A 19867-nucleotide genomic window follows, 5' to 3' on the forward strand; every position below is an offset into this window, starting at 1 on the left:
GCCAAACGGACTGCAACTTCAGAAAACACTTGCAAAAAGAAAAATGCTGCAAAAAGAAAAAAGCTGCAAAAGCACACACAACACAATGGAAATGTTTCTGGGGAGACAATAACCGGTACGCAGCCTTAACGGTCCTCAAGGGCCGCGTACTCAAAGACTGCTGAGGCCGGAAGTGCGAGGCTTGTAGGCTCGTGAAATGGGACAGTCTAGCCTCCGTCGCACTGCCCAGGTTGCCTAGCAACCATGATACTAACAGCTGGAAATGTTTCATACAGCTTTGTTTGACAGAAATGAAGGAGAACATATTTTGTACATTTGTTTCTACATGAGCTTTGTGTGATTTGATAAGTATCTGAGGCTGAGACCACAGGACTGTAAAACATGATTTTTGGGCTTCATTTCTGTACTGAACAGTCATTTAAGATTAGCTAGTAAATAACAATTAGCTAATGTTGTTCATGAGACTAAAGTCATCTCACTTTGGTAATGTAAATATAATATGGCCAATATTATATTAATCGTTATTAGTTATTACAGCAGTGAACATGAACTCTGTGCCAAACACTGAGCTTCAGTAAAGATTCAAGTTGCATTTATTTATATTTCCTGTCACCTTAAATCTTCACTTAAAGACAAGTATCTTTGACAGTGTATCTATAGATGTATTATATATAAGAGACAAATATTGTTCTTTTAATATGTTAGCATTACTAAATTTGGCTCAATGCTTATATATGTGTGGAAAAAGCAAATGTACGAGCTGTGATAACTGTTTCTGATAGAATGAAGGGTAGGCTGATATATTAAATATTTCTTTATTGGGTGAGAAAATCAGACCATGTCATAACTGCTTTAAGTCATACAGAATAGATATCAGCGCCTTAAACAGGCTGAATATGATGTAACACTATAGATCAACTTAGAATATATAAAGCATATAAACAATTACAGCAATATGATGCAACAAACACAGCAGTACTACTAATCCAAAATACTCAAAGCTTCATAGAACTGAAACAAACATTTATTTTTAGCTCCATTCTGCTGCTGATACATACTTTAGGTTTCTGAATATTAAACTTGTTGCTGCCTTTCATAGTGTGTAGCCTGAAGGCCCTGAGTACTTTCTCCCACACTGAAAACACTGGAATGATAAAATTATTTGAAAATTACCTAATAAGACTGATTCAGGACAGACAATTAGTTATAACTTTCCTAGCAGTCCTTCACAAACAGGGAACAGTCTGTCTATTTTCTCCATCTGTCAGCTGCTGCTGGATCTTCCTCCTCCTCTTCCTCACACACTGCTGAGTTTGTCCTGTTGGATCATCAGGGGTGCAAAGCCTCACAGATGATGTGCAGCAGTGGGTCCCTCAGTCTGTCCTCACCCTGGACACTTGCAGTTGTCACACATGGAAATCAAATGTGTGATAAGCTGCAGTAGTCAAACACAAGTGTAACTTATAAATACATGTTCATACTTTTATTACACAATCAGAGAGAAAGAAAAAGAGAGAGAGTGCAGGACAGACGGACAGGTGACAGTCTCAGGTGTATACACTGCTACAAAAAAAGCACAAGAGAAGGAGGATTTAGTGTTTGTGTCATTACGAGTGCTAAACAAGAAGAGTTCCCAGATGGTACAGTGGACACATGTGTGACTCCTGTGATTAAAGCATCTTTCTTTCAGCGTAACGAGTGAACCGTCAGCTCGTTCAAACACACATTAAAGTCCGTGCCGTGATATTCAGGACTGCAAACCAAGCAGCATTCACTGACTTTCAGCTTGTTGTGTTTGTGGATATATGACTGACTTTAATTATCCACAAAATCATTAGATTCTCTGTAAGATTAAGGTCAACTATCGAACGGCGTATAAAGTAAAAGCTTTAAAACAAAGTAAACGCTGAAAGTACAAACATCGCTAATGTCACATAACTTTGCCGGCATGTGGCCAACAGTAATGTTTTAATGTTCTTCGTTATTAAACATTTGCACATAAATAAGTGACATAATATTCAGAACTTACTTTTGAAAGTTTACTCTTTGGCCGCTCCGCTTCCATTTCTTTCAAGTGTCTCCCAGTCCCAGTGTACTTGTTAGCATGTTTTGGTTCGTGCAACTGGTCCGTCCGGTTATTGTCTCCCCAGAAACATTTCCGTTGTGTTGTGTGTGCTTTTGCAGCGTTTTTCTTTTTGCAGCATTTTCCTTTTTGCAGCATTTTTCTTTTTGCAAGTGTTTTCTGAAGTTGCAGTCCGTTTGGCCTCTCAGGGCCACCGTATTAAAAGCTTCAGATTATATAAAATAATTTAATAGTAAGATATTTAAAAGATGCAGGTAGCCATTATACCATTTTAGTCCCCCTTATTTTTTTTAGTCGCAAGAATCAAATAAAAATGTCACTGAGACCTTTTGTTTTCTCACTACACCAACAAGAGGTTCAATCTGGCTTCCGATTCAAAATAATACTCTACAAAAAATATGTATTTAAGAGCCATTTTAAATAATTAAACCGCCTTTTAAATGCTTCTGCAATGTTTGTCACTTTTAGCTATGCATAATATAATCACATTCAGAAAAACAAGATAGTGAGTGTGAGAAAACATTGGCAGTGTTAGCACTAGCAGCATTCGTTGTAGTGCTGCTAGTGCTAGCAAATATTGTATTACATGTCTTTACTGACAGGGTAATAACTTTTTATATCAGACCTGGCTGGCTCTTGCACGGTTCTTGGGCTGCTTATTCAGTCCATTGGTTGTCTCTGACCTCCCCACATGAGGCTAATACAAAATTAGCATTCAAACGTAAAGAAGGATACATCATGCTTTTGTGAATTTTGTGGGAAATCACAAAGCTGGACTCTACTGCACTATCCAGCTTGGTAAAAATTGTTTTTGCTTTTGCAGCTTTGCTAGAAAGGTTTCCAGTGTCTATCCCTGCTCTGCATCGGTACAGCTTTGCTGTAAATCCACTCTACATACAATTTAGCGTTTTAACAAAACATGTACAGAAAGTATTTATTTGAATTCAGGAATACAACAACCTGACTGATGCAACACAGGAATGGACACTGCTGTGAAAGCAACAAGTTTCAGAGGGATGGAGCAGTCAAGGCCATGTTTGTCATCTTCCACAAAATCGCAAAATACATAAAATCATTCTCTGATGGGGAGTTTATCATAGTGTTTGCTGATATGCCCTGAGAAAAATTAAGGATTTGTGAATGTGCCCCTCTCCAAGTGAATCCCAAAAGATAGATTAACCACATTATAGCAAAATCAGGATCTTCATTTGAAAAACAAAGCAGATATTGGACAAGACTCTGGCCAACAACTGTGATGTCCACAAGACAACCAAGTTCCTCTTCTTTATACACAGAATAACAAAACTGTGTCAGATTGCAGAGCAGCTGGCAGCAATGCTGCTGCTGAAAACTGATGGCCGTCCAAATCTGACAGGAAGAAATGACTTTTGACAACGGACTGACATGAACCCAGAACTGAAACTGGTATTTGTGCACTGTATCATTCACCAAGAGGTGTTGTGCAAGCCAATGCTAAAAAATTAACCATGTTGTTGATGTAACTAAAATAGTTAACTTCATCAGGGTGAAAAGCAATGAATCACGGACTTTAAGTCAGTATCACTGCTGTTTTTTTATTCTGCTCACAAAAACGAGAACTTTCCACACATACAAAGATATTCTCACATAATGCTGGTTTTCTTTTGCATGTGAACAAACATTATTTGTGATAAAGTTTAACAAAACTAGACATGGATAATCTGTCTGCTATCCTTTGCATTTCCATCTCATTTCAAAGCTGACACCAGTGCACCCGTTAAAGCCAATAATAAACTAAATTTGTCTCATAAAACAAGAAAAAAGACCTAAATAACTGCAAAAAACAACAACAAACAAATTAGCAACAGTACCTTGTTAAAAAATGCACATTTTGTTCCAAATTGCTTTTGGTAATGTTGAATAGTTTTACATTTGGGTTCAGTTCATTGGTGCGCAGCCCATCACAGCAGTCATAAATTCTCATGTGGCTGGTTGGGAAAATGAATTGTCCTCCCCTGTTCTATATCAAAGTTACATACATACAGTGTTATTTAGATATTTACATTACACTGTTTCTCATATTTATTGTGAAATATTGAAAAGCTGGATAAAATTCTTTTTAAAAATTGAAAGAACTTTTTTGTGCTTATCAGCCCACTGATCATGTAACACAAAAAGTCAGCTTGAATGAATGGTCTGTGTAGCTGCTATGAAGCTTTCTTCAGGTGTTGTGAATGTGTGCTTTTAACCTGGTTTGCCCTGAGATTAATGGCAGATGCTGATCTCAAGACTGCAGGAGTAATGATGTGATCTGTGGTTGGTGTATAAAAAGAGTTTTCTGTCAATTTCTGACAGAAAGTATACTTAGAGCACAAGTGACTGCTAATGTGACTTTTTTTTTTAATGATCAAGTTCACTCCTGTGATAACCTATGAGTAACAAATGTGTTGATGACAAAGGGAAGAGATTCTGTATGTGGGAATGCTCTTTTTTTGTCACGTTCTGTGCTTGTGATGATGGTGAAACAGTCAGCTCTCACATGATGTGATTTTCCCTTTTTAGGGGTTTGCAAAAAAAACCAAAACAAAACAACGACAAAAAAAAAAAAAAAAAAAAACACGGACAAGTGAGATACAGATGCCTGCAAAATTACAGTTTAGGGGTTGCTGTCACAATTTCTAACCTAGTTAGAACATGACCATGATAAATATTGATGTCAGTAAGCTTGAACCAGTTTGTTTAAAATCATTATTAAAAGATAACTAAAACAGGAGTCTACTTAAGATGTATTTTTGCATGACACAATGAAAACAGCACAGATTTGTTTTGTTTGTGCACCACATTATCAATACACTTACAGAAACAGCCACTTAAAACGGCCACCTGATCAGTGACAGCACTTTGATGGATCTATAGTGGAATCCTGACCGATTGCCGGCTGATGGGTGGCCGTAATGATATCCCCCATCTGTGACTTGGATGGTGCAACCCTGAGCCGTAAGCGACATCTATGAAAAACAGTGGTAATGTCTTGAGTATCCACCAGGGGTAGCAGTGTGGAGGTGCATTCATTTACAGACTTGCTACACCATATATTTAAAACCTCTTCAGTTTGTTCAGGAATTCAGCCTTTCTGTCAAAGATTTATAGAGACATATGTTTGCAGCAAATAAAATACAGGTTGTGCATGCCAGACAAGCCAGACATATTGATTGATTGATTGACTGGTAATTTATTTCAACATGTGAACAATATACAAGTACATTTAGAAAAGAAAATAGTACATTTAGAATGGAAAATATAAGATATATATATATAAAGTGATGCTTGCATTCTATGATTATTACTAACTTGTGTTTCTGCCAGATATATCTGGCACTTTGTTCTAAATATTTCTGATGATGAACCACAACGCTCTGGGACCATGCTTAAAACTATTGGTAATTCTTACCATTTACAAATAAACTAACAGTTATAGCGGTAACGGTCACAGTCATGCCTGCTTACTCAAGTTGTCTGCCGCTAATCTTAATATATCATGTTTGCAAATAATTAAATACTGTGGTTCAAAAACTTTACTCTGGGGAAGGGACACTCTAAATCCAACATCTGGTACATGTCCCGCAAATCAGTGTCCAATCTGCAGTATTTATTTATTTAGTTATAGGTGAAAACACTCCACATGCTTACAGGTAGGAGAGAATTAACAGTTTTTAGTGTTGAACCTGGTCTTAATGTATTCCAGGAATCATTACCAGTTGTTCAGTATTTACGGAACAATTTTCTTAAAAGTATTCTATAACAGTTTTCCCAAACGTAATGACACAGTTACCTTACGAACCTAGCAGGGCCTGTCCTGAAATTCCCCTGGTGTAGGTGTGCTCTTTCTCTCCTTTTTCAACCCGGACACTTTTCGTTACTTTCTCTCCCCTGGACCTCTTTAGGGGACCATATCAAGTTAAAATGAGAGATTTTTGCTTTTCGTCTTAGTGCTTGTTGTTCAGCATCCGTGCATATCGTCACCTTTTAAAATATAGAGAAATTATGGGTCACTCAAGACAATATAAAACACACACAATATAAAACTTTAAAGAAATCTAAGAAACAAAAAATCAAAGTATTAAGTTGGAACCTAACAGAAAAAAACAAAGGACAAGCTTATAATTCACACATGAGTACAACTCAGTAAACAATAGGCTAGGTGAAAAAATACCAGCTGACAGCTGGCTGACCTCTGGCTGAAAGCAACAATTTTGAGTGGCTGTATCTGTACTTAGTGCATAATTCTCTGAGCAATTTAAGGTTGCAGTTTAAAAATTGTCATTATTTACTACGTTTTTCACATTATACGATCACATTGATGATTGTATTGTTTACCTAGTTGATGATTTTCTGATCTTACTGGAGGTTGAGCATACATTTCTTACTGTTGTGGTATATATTTATCATATCATTTCATTGAGAGATTGCACAATTGTTCATAAACAGGTTAAATGAGAATTCCAAGGTACCAATCATTTGTTCTGACTTTTATGCTATGCACTACTGTCATTTGTTTATTGTTTGTCTTTTCTGGAGACTGAATATTGGTATTTGCCAAAATCCATATGGTTGTGTGCCAGTTTCAGATATTTACAAGTTGCCTTATTTGTTGCATAATATAAATTTTGTGCAGAAGGTCATCGGTGCCACATCTTGGAGTAAAACGATGTATCTGAAATTGCCCTAATATGAGTGTGTAGATAACTGATACTAGGCACTTTGTGTGTATGTAGCTTGTAGTGTTAAAGTACTTCGGGAAGATCTCTTTTTCTCTTTTGGGGGGATTACTGGTCATTTATGCAAAAACTTTCTTTTAAGCATAGTAAGCATTTCAATATTTTTAGCTATTTTTCTCTAGAGTTGAGTTGAGTTTTCTCTAGGTGAAGCCCAAGACAAAGTTAAAAGGTTACTGATATGTAAATAGCTAATATGCGTACAAATTTAACGTTCACCAGTATTGACCAAAGGTAGCTCCTGTTACACAGGCCAGTCTTGCAAGGCTCATTCTTTTAAAATCACTGTAGGTGACAACGGAAAGATGTAGTGTATTTCTTTTCTATCCAAAATTCTATCCAAAGGGGATAAAACTCCAGTAACTGGAGGAAGTGAACTACACACATTTTGGCTGGTAGACAACCTGCACTACAACCTGACCTACAGCCATCTCCTACTGTTGTTATATTCATCCTGCTACACTGGAAGACTGACTAGAAGATCTTCTGAAATAGTGGATAAAGGTTTCCAGATCACCAAAGAGCAGGTTTTATATTCAGTTTTGACACACCTTAGTTCATGACTTTCTCAAATTTTAAAAAGAATGACTAAAGAAGATGAAAGAGTGGCTGTGCAACTTTTTTGTCTTGAGGGGGGGGCTATCTATCTTTATGGGATTTTAATGGGGGGAAGTGATCTGCATTATCGTGACTTGCTGTACCTGACTAGAACTGATGTTGCAGATAGGAAATAACAATTCTTGGCCGAGCTTAAAAATTTTAACAGGCAAGGTAATGGGGGGTTAACTGTTTGTGTTACTGGTGTGTGTTTTAAAGACACACCAGTATGAAGAGCCTGCCGGTGGCCTCCCAGTATGATGAAGACCAGCACTACACCAATTACAACAGTATAACTTTATTATCTGAAAAGAATCAACCCTGTTTTGCCTTCTTTGTCTTATAATTAGACCCAAGTCAGGGAAGAAGAGATGGAGGTTTTATGGATACCCCTCATATTCAGTCCGTTAAAAAATACATCACTTAGCTTTGGGTTGAATATAGGTTTTATAAATATTCTCGTCAGGGCAGATTATCTCATTTAATACAAAAATACTAATACAGAACAACTATGATATTTCAGACAGAGACTCATTCTCATATTTCCCTTTTCTGAATCATCTGAATACATTTCTTTTAGGATTTCATAACCAGGTGCTCTCTAACCTCCATGATTAAACACACACACATAACTTTCTAATGTTTAGCATCAGGACATCTCAAAGTGATCTTGATCTCAACTACACCTTTTGCAAAAATAAAAATTGTCTTTAGAGGCTACCTTTGATACCCTCCAAATCCACATTCACTCTTTACATTTTATTTATTAATGATTTTTATGATTTATGTTTCAGGAACTCTACACCATAACTATATATGTGTTTGCCACAACTGACCAGAACAAAGAATGGAGACCCAATACGGAAAAAGTTCCATTGTTTTATCTGTTTCTTCATTCAAAAAAATGAATGAGGTAAATTGTTCAGTTTTATAATTATTATTTATCTTCAGCCTAAAAGATATTTTTTCCAATAAAGTCTACTTGATTGTGTCTGGTATTATCTGTACAGAATACTAATGTGTTACTTACTTCTGTCACTTAATCTTTAAGTTAACATTAGGATAACATTTAGGGTTGGCATACTTCTTAAATCCACAAGGTGACAGTAATGCAACAACAGTTGTCATAAAAACCTCAAGAGAAAAAAGGTTAAAATGATTCATAATACATATGCTCAAACCTTCAACCTTTATGGTTTGCCGAAACCTGCTGATCTTCATATTTTTGAGTTACGTAAGAGATTTTTCTTTCTTTTTTCTTTTTTTTTTTGTAATATCTTCATATTGAGCATAGTTGTATTTTGTGATTGTGGAATATGACATTTGTATATTTTTCACACACAATAGTGGATTTTGGACAAATCAGACATGTCTGCTTTTGTCAAAGGGAACATGTTACTGCATTACATGTTACTACAACAAATCCATTTATATACAATTTTCTGCGTAGTCTAAAGGGAGATTGCATTTCTATTTTGTGTTCCCCTTCTCACTGATCTTTGTCTGCAGATCCAGAGCCCCTTAAGATACTTCCTATACAAACCCAGGATTGTAAAGCAAGCATACAGGAAATGTTGGGTGTTTGGTAAAAGAAGCTGCATAAAACCAGATACTTTGGGCTGTTCTGTTAGTGTAAGTGTAACTACATATTCTTACAGAACACAGTGGTACATACTGTAGTAATACAGATGCGGCAGTCCAATATGGCAGTCAACCAAACCGGTTTGACAACCTGTTTAACAGGTTTCGTGTGTGTGTTCGTTTATGTGTTTTTAACTGTGTTTTAATTTCATCAAACCATGGGGTTTAATAATGGCGGGTCTCAACATTCAGTTATGCAGACATATGTGTTCTTAAAAGCAATTTTTTGTTTTGTGTGGCGGAGTGGAAGCCGTTTTGTTTCACAGTGCACCTTAACAAACCTGGAATGGGTACTTGCTTTTTATTTGCATCTAGTCAAAAGTGTTACTAATTGTGTTTTAATCACACTAATTTTGTCATTCTGAAAATGTCTCAGCATGCAGTGATGCATGCATTTTATTTAAAAACAAAACGCCACAAATGGGAATTTCTTCTGTATGGGAAATTTCAGCCTTCGGGACTGTTCACAAGTATTTCTTTTAATCAAACCACTAGTTTTAATTTAACTAGTTTTTACGTATCTACTGGGGTTTCTTTCACGGGGTGATGCGATCATTTTATTTAAAAATCGGGATTTCAGAATGTTGAACCAAGAGGGAGACAGAGCCAGCTAGTTTTTTAACACAGTAGATGGTCGCAAATAACATTCAGCCCCTTTAGAAAATAAACGCTTTTGTGGTAGCTCTAAAACACATTGCACAGGATCAGCAAGTATCACTCTTTCAAACTAATTGTGTTTTAATCACACTAATTTTGTCATTCTGATGTCTCAGCATGTGGCGATGCAAGCATTATATTTAAAAAACAGATCAAATGGGTATTTCTTTTGTACGGGTATCAAAATCTACCAGTTTTAATACAATAGGTGGTCACAAATAACATTCAGCCCCTTTAGAAAATAAACGCTATTGTGGTAGTTCTAAAACACGTTGCACAGGATCTTGTCTTTTGCCCGAAGCAGCCAATATTGCTCTTTCAAACTAATTGTGTCTTAATCACACTAATTTTGTGGCTCTGACTATGTCTCAGCATGCAGTGGCACAAACATTTTATTTTAAAAACAGCACAAATGGGTACTTCTTCTGTGCGGGTTTCAGAGTATACTAGTTTTTAACGCAATAGGTGATCACAAATAACATTCACCCTCTGTCTTTCAACAGCTAATTGTTTGAAATTGTTCAGGAACGCAAAAGCCCTCCGGGGGTATCATTTAATTGTTGTGATTCCTTAGGATGGCCAGTTACACCAGTGCTCAGCAACTGCGTGCCCCACCCCAGCATAGTTCAAGCACCCTCATTGTTTTAAACTTGCACAGCAAGGTGATGCCCTGCAGGTGTATCGACCCCAGATTCATCGAAACTCTCTATTGTTTTGGAAGCACTAGGTCATATATATATATATATATATATATATATATATATATATACATACATACATACATACATACATACATACATGTATATATATATATATATATATATATATATATATATATATATATATACACACAAAACACCCTTTCCTATTGGTCGAAAAATGTACTATGTCGACCAATCAAAAATGATATGGAAACATGGCATTTAGTTGTTTATGGAGGGGGAGAGTTTTAGGAGTTGCGGCAGTGTATTGAGATGTGAGAGATTTGCGATGTTTAGCGCAAATCTTTTGTAGTTAGTGTGTAGTGTAGTCAATAGTTTTGTTGTGGGTGTCTCAACAATGAGACGACTACCGAATGTTACACATGTTACAGGAGTGATACATCTCCTGTTCTCAGGCCTGCAGGTATCAGGCTGTTGTTCTCCTTTATCTCATAGTGGACATAAATTATTTTTTGGAGTGGCACAAATAATTTGTGTGGCATCAGATTTGATACAGAACAGCTGATTGTTTTGTAAATAGTTTGAAATGTTTATTTAAAAAAAACGCCTTGGCTGCATTTTTAGGTAAACAGTTGCAAAAAACGTTGTTGTTTGCATAACTCAGTTACTTTTTTAAAGAAGTAACTATATAATTAATTGCCCAACATTGGTCATTATTTACTGTATTTTGCAGACAGAGAGTTACAGGACTCTCTCCCAGACCACAGACTCATACTCATAATACAAGTCGGAGCTTTATAAAATAAAATAAAAAGAAAGAAAGGAAAAGAAAAGAAAGAAAGTTGTGTTTTCAAAATTGGAGTTCAAATTATTTTTACTTCCACTAGTGTTAACATACTACACAGGTCAAAGATTTTTTTTTAAATTTTCATTGTAAGTGGGATAAAGCAGTTAATTAAAAGTAGTCTAACATAAATGCTGTAATTTGATTATTTTATTAAACCATGTAACTTGGATGGATTCGATGCAGGCATGACCACAGTGCACACGTCTGCTGTTGCTCACAGTGGTCCAAGGGACCGCTCAGGGAGTTTGTGTGTTCGCTCAGACACATGAAAAATTAGAGGGAACATTGGTGCTCAGCTAAGATAAAATAATTATTGTGGGTGATTTTAACATCCATGTAGATGCCTAAAATGACAGCCTTAGTGCGATATTTAATCTGTTATTAGACTTCTCTCAAAATTAGAAACACCCATCACTTTAATCGCACTCTGGATCTTGTTTTAACATTTAGCATAGAAACTGATCATTTAACAGTGTTTCCTGAAAACCCTCTCTTGTCTGATCATTTCCTGATAACATTGACATTTGATTACACAGCAGAGGGGAGTAGACTTCATCACAGTAGATGACTTTCTGAAAGTGCTGTAACTGAGTTTAGGAATATGACAATTTGCTTATTAGTGATCAAGGAACTGACTTCAAAGCCCATTTGTTCATTCAGTGGTACAAATGTACTGTTTATAAGGTTGGGGAAACCTGTAATCAGCTGAGACTGAAAAAGTCACTTGGATGAATGACGAAATATTTCTCCCACTGAAAAGACTACATCACTACATCCAGGTGAACAAAATCAACCTTTTGGGATTTACTTACCTGGATGATTGAGCATGCATATTAGGGTTCCCCGATGTGCTAAATACTAATTCTGTATTTAGCTGCAATACATAGTGGGGTTGAGAGGAGAAAAACGCCTTTATGGCCATTTGGTTTATCAGTCTTGTGATACACTGGTGATAGTGTTATGTGAAGGCTGTGTGCAGGCAGGAGTGGTGGACCCAAAGTGCAGACACTCGGAGGCACAATGTAAACTCGAAACAGCTTTAATGCTGAACTCAAAAAAGGTAACAAAACTGATACTCCAAATAAACTCAGGCAAGCAGACAGAACACACAGCATAGAAAACGGTAGATCGCGACAAGGACAAACTGAAACACAGGCAGGTTGCTGGACGGGCCCCTCGGACCCTCCAGCGGAGGCAGAAGGCTGGACGGGCCCCTCGAACCCTTCAGCGGAGACGAACAAAGGCTGGTGCAGTTCTCCTGAACCCCCGTGGGGCCCGTCTGACCCTCCAGCGGGAACAGGCGGCTGAAGCGGTCCCTCGGACCCTCCAGCGGGGACAACAGATGATTGAGGAGAGGAGTGACAGTGGCGTTGTTTCCTTCTGGATGAGGGAACAGGAACCGGTGGAGAAATAGAGACCTCCTCCTGATCCTCTGACCACATGGCTGCCAGTAAAAAGGCAGGCAAACAGACAGGTGAACAAGGTCCCGGCTGGTGTGTGGAAGGCGAGGAAGTCCGTGACGTAGAGGCAGGTGGGGAGTGTATGTCGCACTGGGGCCATGATGAGGAAGAGTTAGTGAAAGAGAGAGCGAGCTCACTAGCCCTGACTTGCTCGCTCCACGCAGCTATGGTGCTGCCGAGCTTTGTGTCCTTAGCGAACTGGCTAAGCCGGGGGTTATATCGAATGATGGCATCCACCGCACTCAGCCCAACTGCTATGGTCCTTAAATCTGGGAACTGGGCGATGCGGTCGAGCAGGCTCACCATCCGCTCCATCTCAGCGTTGTACTCCGAGGTGAAAATGTCTGCGGGGTCCATGTTCTGGTCACGATCTTCTGTTATGAAGGCTGTGTGCAGGCAGGAACGGTGGACCCAAAGTGCAGATGCTCTGAGGCACAATGTAAACTCGAAACAGCTTTAATGCTGAACTCAAAAAAGGTAACAAAACTGAGACTCCAAATAAATTCAGGCAAGCAGACAGAACACACAGCATAGAAAACAGTAGATCATGACACAGACAAACTGAAACACAGGGCTTAAATACACAGAGGGAGCAATCAGGGAATGGGTAACAGGAGGGAAACACAGCTGGGGCAAATCAGGCCTAACGAGACAAAGGAAGCACAACGAGAAGCATTTACATGAGACACGGACTTTCAAAGTAAAACAGGAAACATAACACAGACTGACCTTACAGACACAGACTCACAGGCAGGCACTACAACAGAGGGAACAGAGACGTGGGACCAGGGCAGACACAGAGACATAAACCATAAGACAGAACTCTAACAAAGAAACCAAAGACTAGAAATGATAAATAATATAATAAACTCAAAACCCTGGGTCAACGACCTAGGCATCCTAACAGATAGTTGCAGTATTTGAATGGATTGTGATGAATTGTGATCAAGACATTAAAATTCTGTCTCAGAGAGCTATTCTTGCAAAAAAAAGTGCAGTCCTTGTGCTTTTAATGGCAATATTATTTGTGGCAGAATGAATAGAATAATAATTTTTATGTGATCAGACTAATCATGGGGTAGCAAATATTTGATCACATTGATCTCCAATCAGTGACCAAACTTGGAAATTGTTTATTACAAATAAAAAACTGAAGACCTATAAAGACAGAATAAATGACAAATGAGCAAGAGTGAAAGCATAAAAAGGAAAAATGTCTGTAAAAAATAATAATGTTTTAGTTGATCAAAACTATTAGAATAAACAGGCAATGGTGGTAGAGAATATTAAAGATTTACTGCAGTTATTTATGCATTGGATAAGTGTGGACAACAAGATAAAGCATCAACTCATCAACCATATGAAGACATAAACATGAGCTTTCTCTGCTTGTGAAAGGAAGAGTTTTCCAGTCTAGACTGTATACAGGCCAGGCAAGTATCTGAACAAATAGTTCCAGATGAATTGATCACCACAATTTCTATGGGAACTTTCAGCTGGGTTTGCCCAAGGGCTTGACAGATGTTTCTCTCCACTAGAGTAACTTTTTGGGTTGATATCAGTGTTGTTCAGGGAGGACATGATGTGGTGTTGGACCAGTTTCTCGAAACAGGTCAGAGCAACTCGTTGCTAGTTTTTGAGGCTACTGATGGTGGTCTTTTTGGGAAGCTGGACAATTTTGGCCAGTTTCAAGCATGATGGGAAGAAAGACTGGGAGAGTGATGCAGATGAATGAAGATCTTAGTGAATCCCAGCCACCTGGTTTGCACACTTTTTCAGGACTGTCAATAGAAAATTGTACTTAGTAGTCAGTATAATATTTTAATAATATAAGTTTGCATATGATAGAATACTGCATGATGACTTCTTTATGACTCAGACTGTTGTTTTAATTCACTGTGACCCGTTATCATGCAGGGAAGGAGCAGTACCTGCTAGATAAGAGCTTAACAAGCAGTTTCACTTTGTACCAGGTAGAGGAGCCTCTCCTGGCACACGCACACACGCGCACACACACATATACACATCCACATTCGAATGTAATAAACAAACACACCTACTGTTGCATATAAATAAAGACCAGGGCAGTGGCAGAGAGCGAGTCTCTTAGCCCTCACTCTCGTGCGTGTGCTCTGTGACTGCCCTTGCCAGCAAGTAAAACTGTGTGTCTCTGACTCTCAGCTGAAGAAGTGTCTTTAGAAGTGTTTCTTGACAAGGACCCTACCAGTCACTCCTTCTGGTCCAGTGACCTTGCTTGGGTTCACTGCTGTCAGTGTGCACTTCTCATTGTGCTCCTGCACCATGGGGTTATGCAGGTGGAGGCTGGTGTTCGAGCTGCAGTTTCCTTCAGTCTTTTCACCTCTTCAATCAGCATGGGATGAAGTCCCCAGCTATTATGTGCACTGATTCACAGTAGAAGTTCTACTGGCTAGTAATTGCTTTGACTAAGTTGTATATCGCATTACCATCACAACTCACAAGGTATGCAGATGAGTCTGCATCTAACAGTCAGTTATTCCAAGTCTGGCTGTCTAAAGCCGTTGGCTGTGCGGCCTGCTAACTTTATAGTGGCATTGTGGGCCTCAGCCAAGTCTCTTTGATTAACACAATGCAGCAATTATGGAAATATTTGTTGGCTACAACCTGTAAGTTCAATTCAATTTTATTTATATAGCAACAATTCACAACAACAGTTTCCTCAAGGTGCTTACATTGTATGATCTTTTGATTTTGTTTTTTATGAGTCTGGCATTGAATGGAAATGTTGTTTAAATGGTTTTCTCTTTAGCCGTGCTGGCAGACCAGCCCTACAGCTTCGCTTTCGTTTCCTTTTTTTACGCTTCCTCTCGAGAACCATCCATGGAAGATCTACCTAAGTCCTAACTATATGTTATGAAGTGGTGATAGCCTGCCAAATTGTCCTTTCACAGCTTAAAACTTTACAAACAGTAATTAGGCAGTTGTTCCATGGTTAAGTTTTAGATCAGCATTTTCTTGTTTCGTCTTCATCTGTTGTTTTTTTTTTTATTTAATTTTTTAAAAGTTTTTCATAGATATATATATATATATATATATATATATATATATATATATATATATATATATATGAAGAAAGTTCAGAAAACTGATCAGTTACATTTGTAGGGTATTTTTCACCAAGAAAATCTGCTCTGTTAATAAATTAATTTGGCTTTGATCTGGCAGCAAACTAAAGAGATTCCTTTACTTGACATTCTCTCCTAAACACTGAGTAACCATTATTGTTTTATTAAATGCAGTTTAATCTTTCAGGGCTCTAATTCCGTGACATTTGAAATGAACAGTAGTACAAAAGAAATTGTTCAGCTGAGCCCTTATTCACAAGGGGTCACCACAGCAGGTAGCGCTACATATTTGTTTATTTTTTTAATGGCAGATGTCTTTCCAGGCTCCTTACATCATTGAACCCGGAAGGTCTCGCTTATTAGGTTGTGAGCAAACCACTACACTATGGACCCACTGGTAGTAGAAAGTTATTAATTGGTATTCCAGAAGCCGCTGGAGAGGACGTGGAGACCACGATAAAAAGCTTCATCAAAACCCACCTGAAGCTGCCGGAGGACACGGTGAAGAACATTGTCTTTGATAGGGTACATCGCCTCGGCCCCATGCGGGCTGCGACCGGGAGACCACGTCCTATAGGGCTTCGGAGCGTGATGTCACGGGGGTGGGCGTGGAAAGGATTTTGGCCCGATTCACCATTTTGGGGGTCTAAGCTAGGAGCGATAGCATAGCCATGGTTCGTACTTGCTGTGTGCTCGGCTGCAATGTTCGATCTTACGACCGGCACGGGAACAAGGTTGGATTGTCTTTTTATGCTTTCCCAACCTGGAAGCGACATGAGGCAGCTCGTGTATCGATGTTACCAAACGAAGGCGTCTAGCCTGGATAGCAGCTGTGAGATGAGCTGACGTGCAGCTCTCTTCCATCTCCAAATATCTGTTGGTGCTCCAGACATTTTCATTCCGGTAAGTTCTAAATATGTTCATATCTCTCTTTATAGCCTATTAGTTTCATTTTCGATGCGCTCTGAGCTCATAGCAAATTAGAACAAACATCCTACTGAGTGATTTTGCAGAACTACCGTCTATTTATAGAGTTGCTAATTATTTGGCATTATTGCAGCAAACCAGCCTATGAAATGGATGAAACATCATGACTGGTTTCCAGCGCTACACGAGGGACCTGCTTCAAACAAACCACCATGCCAATCAGATTACTTCTTCCATGTGAGGGTGAAGAGGTGACCCTTCTGGATAAGATGGTGAAGGTTTGCTGCGTTTGGTGAACAGTGTGATAATAAAACCAGAGAAGAATGAAACCTGCTCCTGTTAAATGTTCTTAAGTCTTGTGCTGTTATTTTTTCAAAAGATACAGTAAATAAAGTAATGTTAGTAGTGGGTGATATCATGTAAACACTCATGATTTGGTGTAAACATTTTGTCATTTGTAAACTGTAAATGACATGGATTCTACACTGTTACTGATGTGATGTTCTATAAAGTGGTTTTAATAAAAAAAAAAAAAGGCAAAATAATTTAGTTTCTTTATTCAACTTTTGAACAGTGGGACTCAGTCAGTACATATTCAGTAAATGCAAATTATTTACACAGCAGTGCACTACAGGCATACATCTAGACCCCTAGATAAAACATGATGGCATTATAGCAGTGACAACTCCTCCACAGTAGCAGGTGGGGTTTTTCTTTTTTGAGGACGGCTCCTTTTACCTGTCACTACAGATGGTCTGTGTATGTTTTGATCAAGAGCCTTTTTTTGGGCAGCTGAAGAGAAGTCGTCTATCTTATGGCCAACCTCTGGGTGTATCTTGGTATTATTACCAGGCAAAACCCAGTATGCAGGTTCATCTGTAACAGTCCTTGTGCCACGGATCAACACTGTTCCGTCTACTTTAGACAGAAGAGCAGCGACGTGGGTGCAGGTCTCTGCGACTCCGGCCATACAGGTGCAGCGGGCGGCTTCAACCTTCCCTGTGATGCTCACAGTGACCCATGGCTGCAATGCTGGTTCATTCAGTCTTAGAGTGCAGCACCTGAAACACACACAGACAAAGTTCATTTAAAGACAAGAACTATGAGCCAAGGCCGACACAAATGTGTTTAATCTACTTTATCATAAATGTAACAAAGTGTCAAGAAAGTTATCACATACATGTAATTTTTCATTTCTTTATGTGTCCATCTATAGAACGCTGCATGTTATAGTCTAAATCTGTCTGTTCTGTCAGAAACCTGCCTGCAGAAAATGAACCTAAAGTATGTAATGCAAGGATGTCATCACTTTAGAGATGGAGAAAGCATAAAGTGACAATTATGAATCACTTAATATGTTAAGGAGATTCTGCAGGTCATTAATCAAAGTATAAAACTAAAATAAAATGTATTTTTAGTGACACAAGATACAAATATGGAAGCAAAATGTATAATTAGAATTATTTATAATAAACATTAATAAATCATTGCAATTTCTTTAACCATAGAGAATAACTAAATCCTTCAGGACAGTGTCTCATCAATGCACTGAACTCACTATGTTATCCACCTAACAGTCTCCACATGTTCTCACTGTAATTTCCCCTCATGAATGAATTTATGCTGCAGTAATCTGAATGTTTGCAGGGAAATCAAACGCATTTCACTCGCTGTACTCGAGCTGACTTACCTTTGATTGAATGACGACTTGTACGCGCTGACTCCACAGATAAGGTATGAAATATATCAGGCTACGTCAATAGCGGTTGGTCTTCAGGGTTTCTACTCCACGGCCGTATTTCATACGGGTCCACATTTCCAATGCACGCTATTTTCTGCAAGTACCGCCGCTTCGCCTCTGGACGCAATCGGTCTCTATACAGTCCATTCTCTTTTAAGCTGCTTTTAAGCATCTTGTAATCGTCGTTCCAACACAGTGTGTTTGATTTGATTCGTAGACCCCGAAAATGCCGCCGCGCTCCCACAATGCATTGCGGCGTGACGTCAACTCCGAAGCCCTATAGTGGCCAAATTCGGCCACTTCAAACAAAAGCAACAGGTGAAAAGCCGCGGCAGGGAATTAAAAGGAACGGACTTCAGCGTGAACGACCAGTTCCCCAAAGAGATCTTGGAACGACGCAGGGTCCTCTTCCAATCCGACGCGGCTTCATCCAGAAGGGCTCCCGCGCTGTCATCGCTGTGGACCAGCTGTACGTGGACGGACAGCTCCACCGCGACCCCAACATCACTCCGTAGCTGTATTAACCTCACACCAGATAAGAATCAGCTACACCCTTTCCCTATCCACTCACACTAACTTGCATTAACATCTGTTTAACTTACCACTATCAAATCGCACAGCAGAATTAACACCGTCACTCTCCGTCAGTGATTTAATTGGAATGTTTACATTTTGTTGTTTTTTTCTTCTCGTTTTTTTTTTCTCTTTTTTCCCCCTCTTGTTTTTATGCTGCTCACCCTTGTCATTGGTTTCTTTCTTTATTTCTTTCACTGCCTCGATCACCTGCTTCGACACTCATCCACAAACAACATCCTTTATTTCGACACATACGCACCATGCCCTCAACGGCAGCACATTTACATCAGTCAGACAGCGCACACAGTCGTTTAGGATACACACACTTAAGCCAAGCCTACTCATATTAGTAAATATGCACACACATAGTCAGACTCAGGGATCATCTCGCCACACATTTTTTCTCTCTCTCCTTCTCTTTATTTATGAACAAGTGATGTATTCTCTCCACCTGTCTAAGCGACACACACAGCATACATCCCTAGTTATACACAAACATCTATGGGTACACTGAGGTTCATTACATGGAATATAAATGTAAAGCTGGCTCCAGAGAAAAGAGGTTAAAAATATTTAACCAACTCAAAAAACTACAGGCAGATCTTGTCCTTTTACAAGAGACCCACAGACCTCTTAGAGGTTTGAATGAACTTAAAACACCTGAGTTTCCTAATGTGTTCTCAGCTTGTTATAATTCTAGACAAAGGGGAGTAGCAATTTTAATACATAAAAATATTAATTTCACAGTACTCGATACAGTTATAGATCCAGAGGGCAGATTCTTAATCATTAAACTATCTATACTTGATAAAAAGCTA

The 19867-nt window shown here is 38.7% G+C and overlaps 2 long non-coding RNA genes across 2 annotated transcripts; one reads left to right on the plus strand and one right to left on the minus strand.

Annotated features, from left to right (window-relative positions):
- Positions 1-16466: 16466 nt before the first annotated feature.
- Positions 16467-17348, plus strand: LOC146660220 (uncharacterized). Its single transcript, XR_014913441.1, has 2 exons — positions 16467-16708; positions 16866-17348. It is a non-coding gene; the product is annotated as an uncharacterized LOC146660220 (long non-coding RNA).
- Positions 17275-18746, minus strand: LOC146660221 (uncharacterized). The gene is made up of 2 exons (XR_014913440.1): positions 18423-18746; positions 17275-17793 (listed from the first exon to the last, which is right to left on the minus strand). It is a non-coding gene; the product is annotated as an uncharacterized LOC146660221 (long non-coding RNA).
- Between the last annotated feature and the right edge of the window lie 1121 nt (positions 18747-19867).

The sequence above is a fragment of the Rhamphochromis longiceps genome, linkage group LG10 (assembly GCF_057381845.1).
Source record: "Rhamphochromis longiceps isolate RC_006_pf linkage group LG10, R_longiceps_female_GT1.1, whole genome shotgun sequence".
Lineage (NCBI taxonomy): Eukaryota > Metazoa > Chordata > Actinopteri > Cichliformes > Cichlidae > Rhamphochromis > Rhamphochromis longiceps.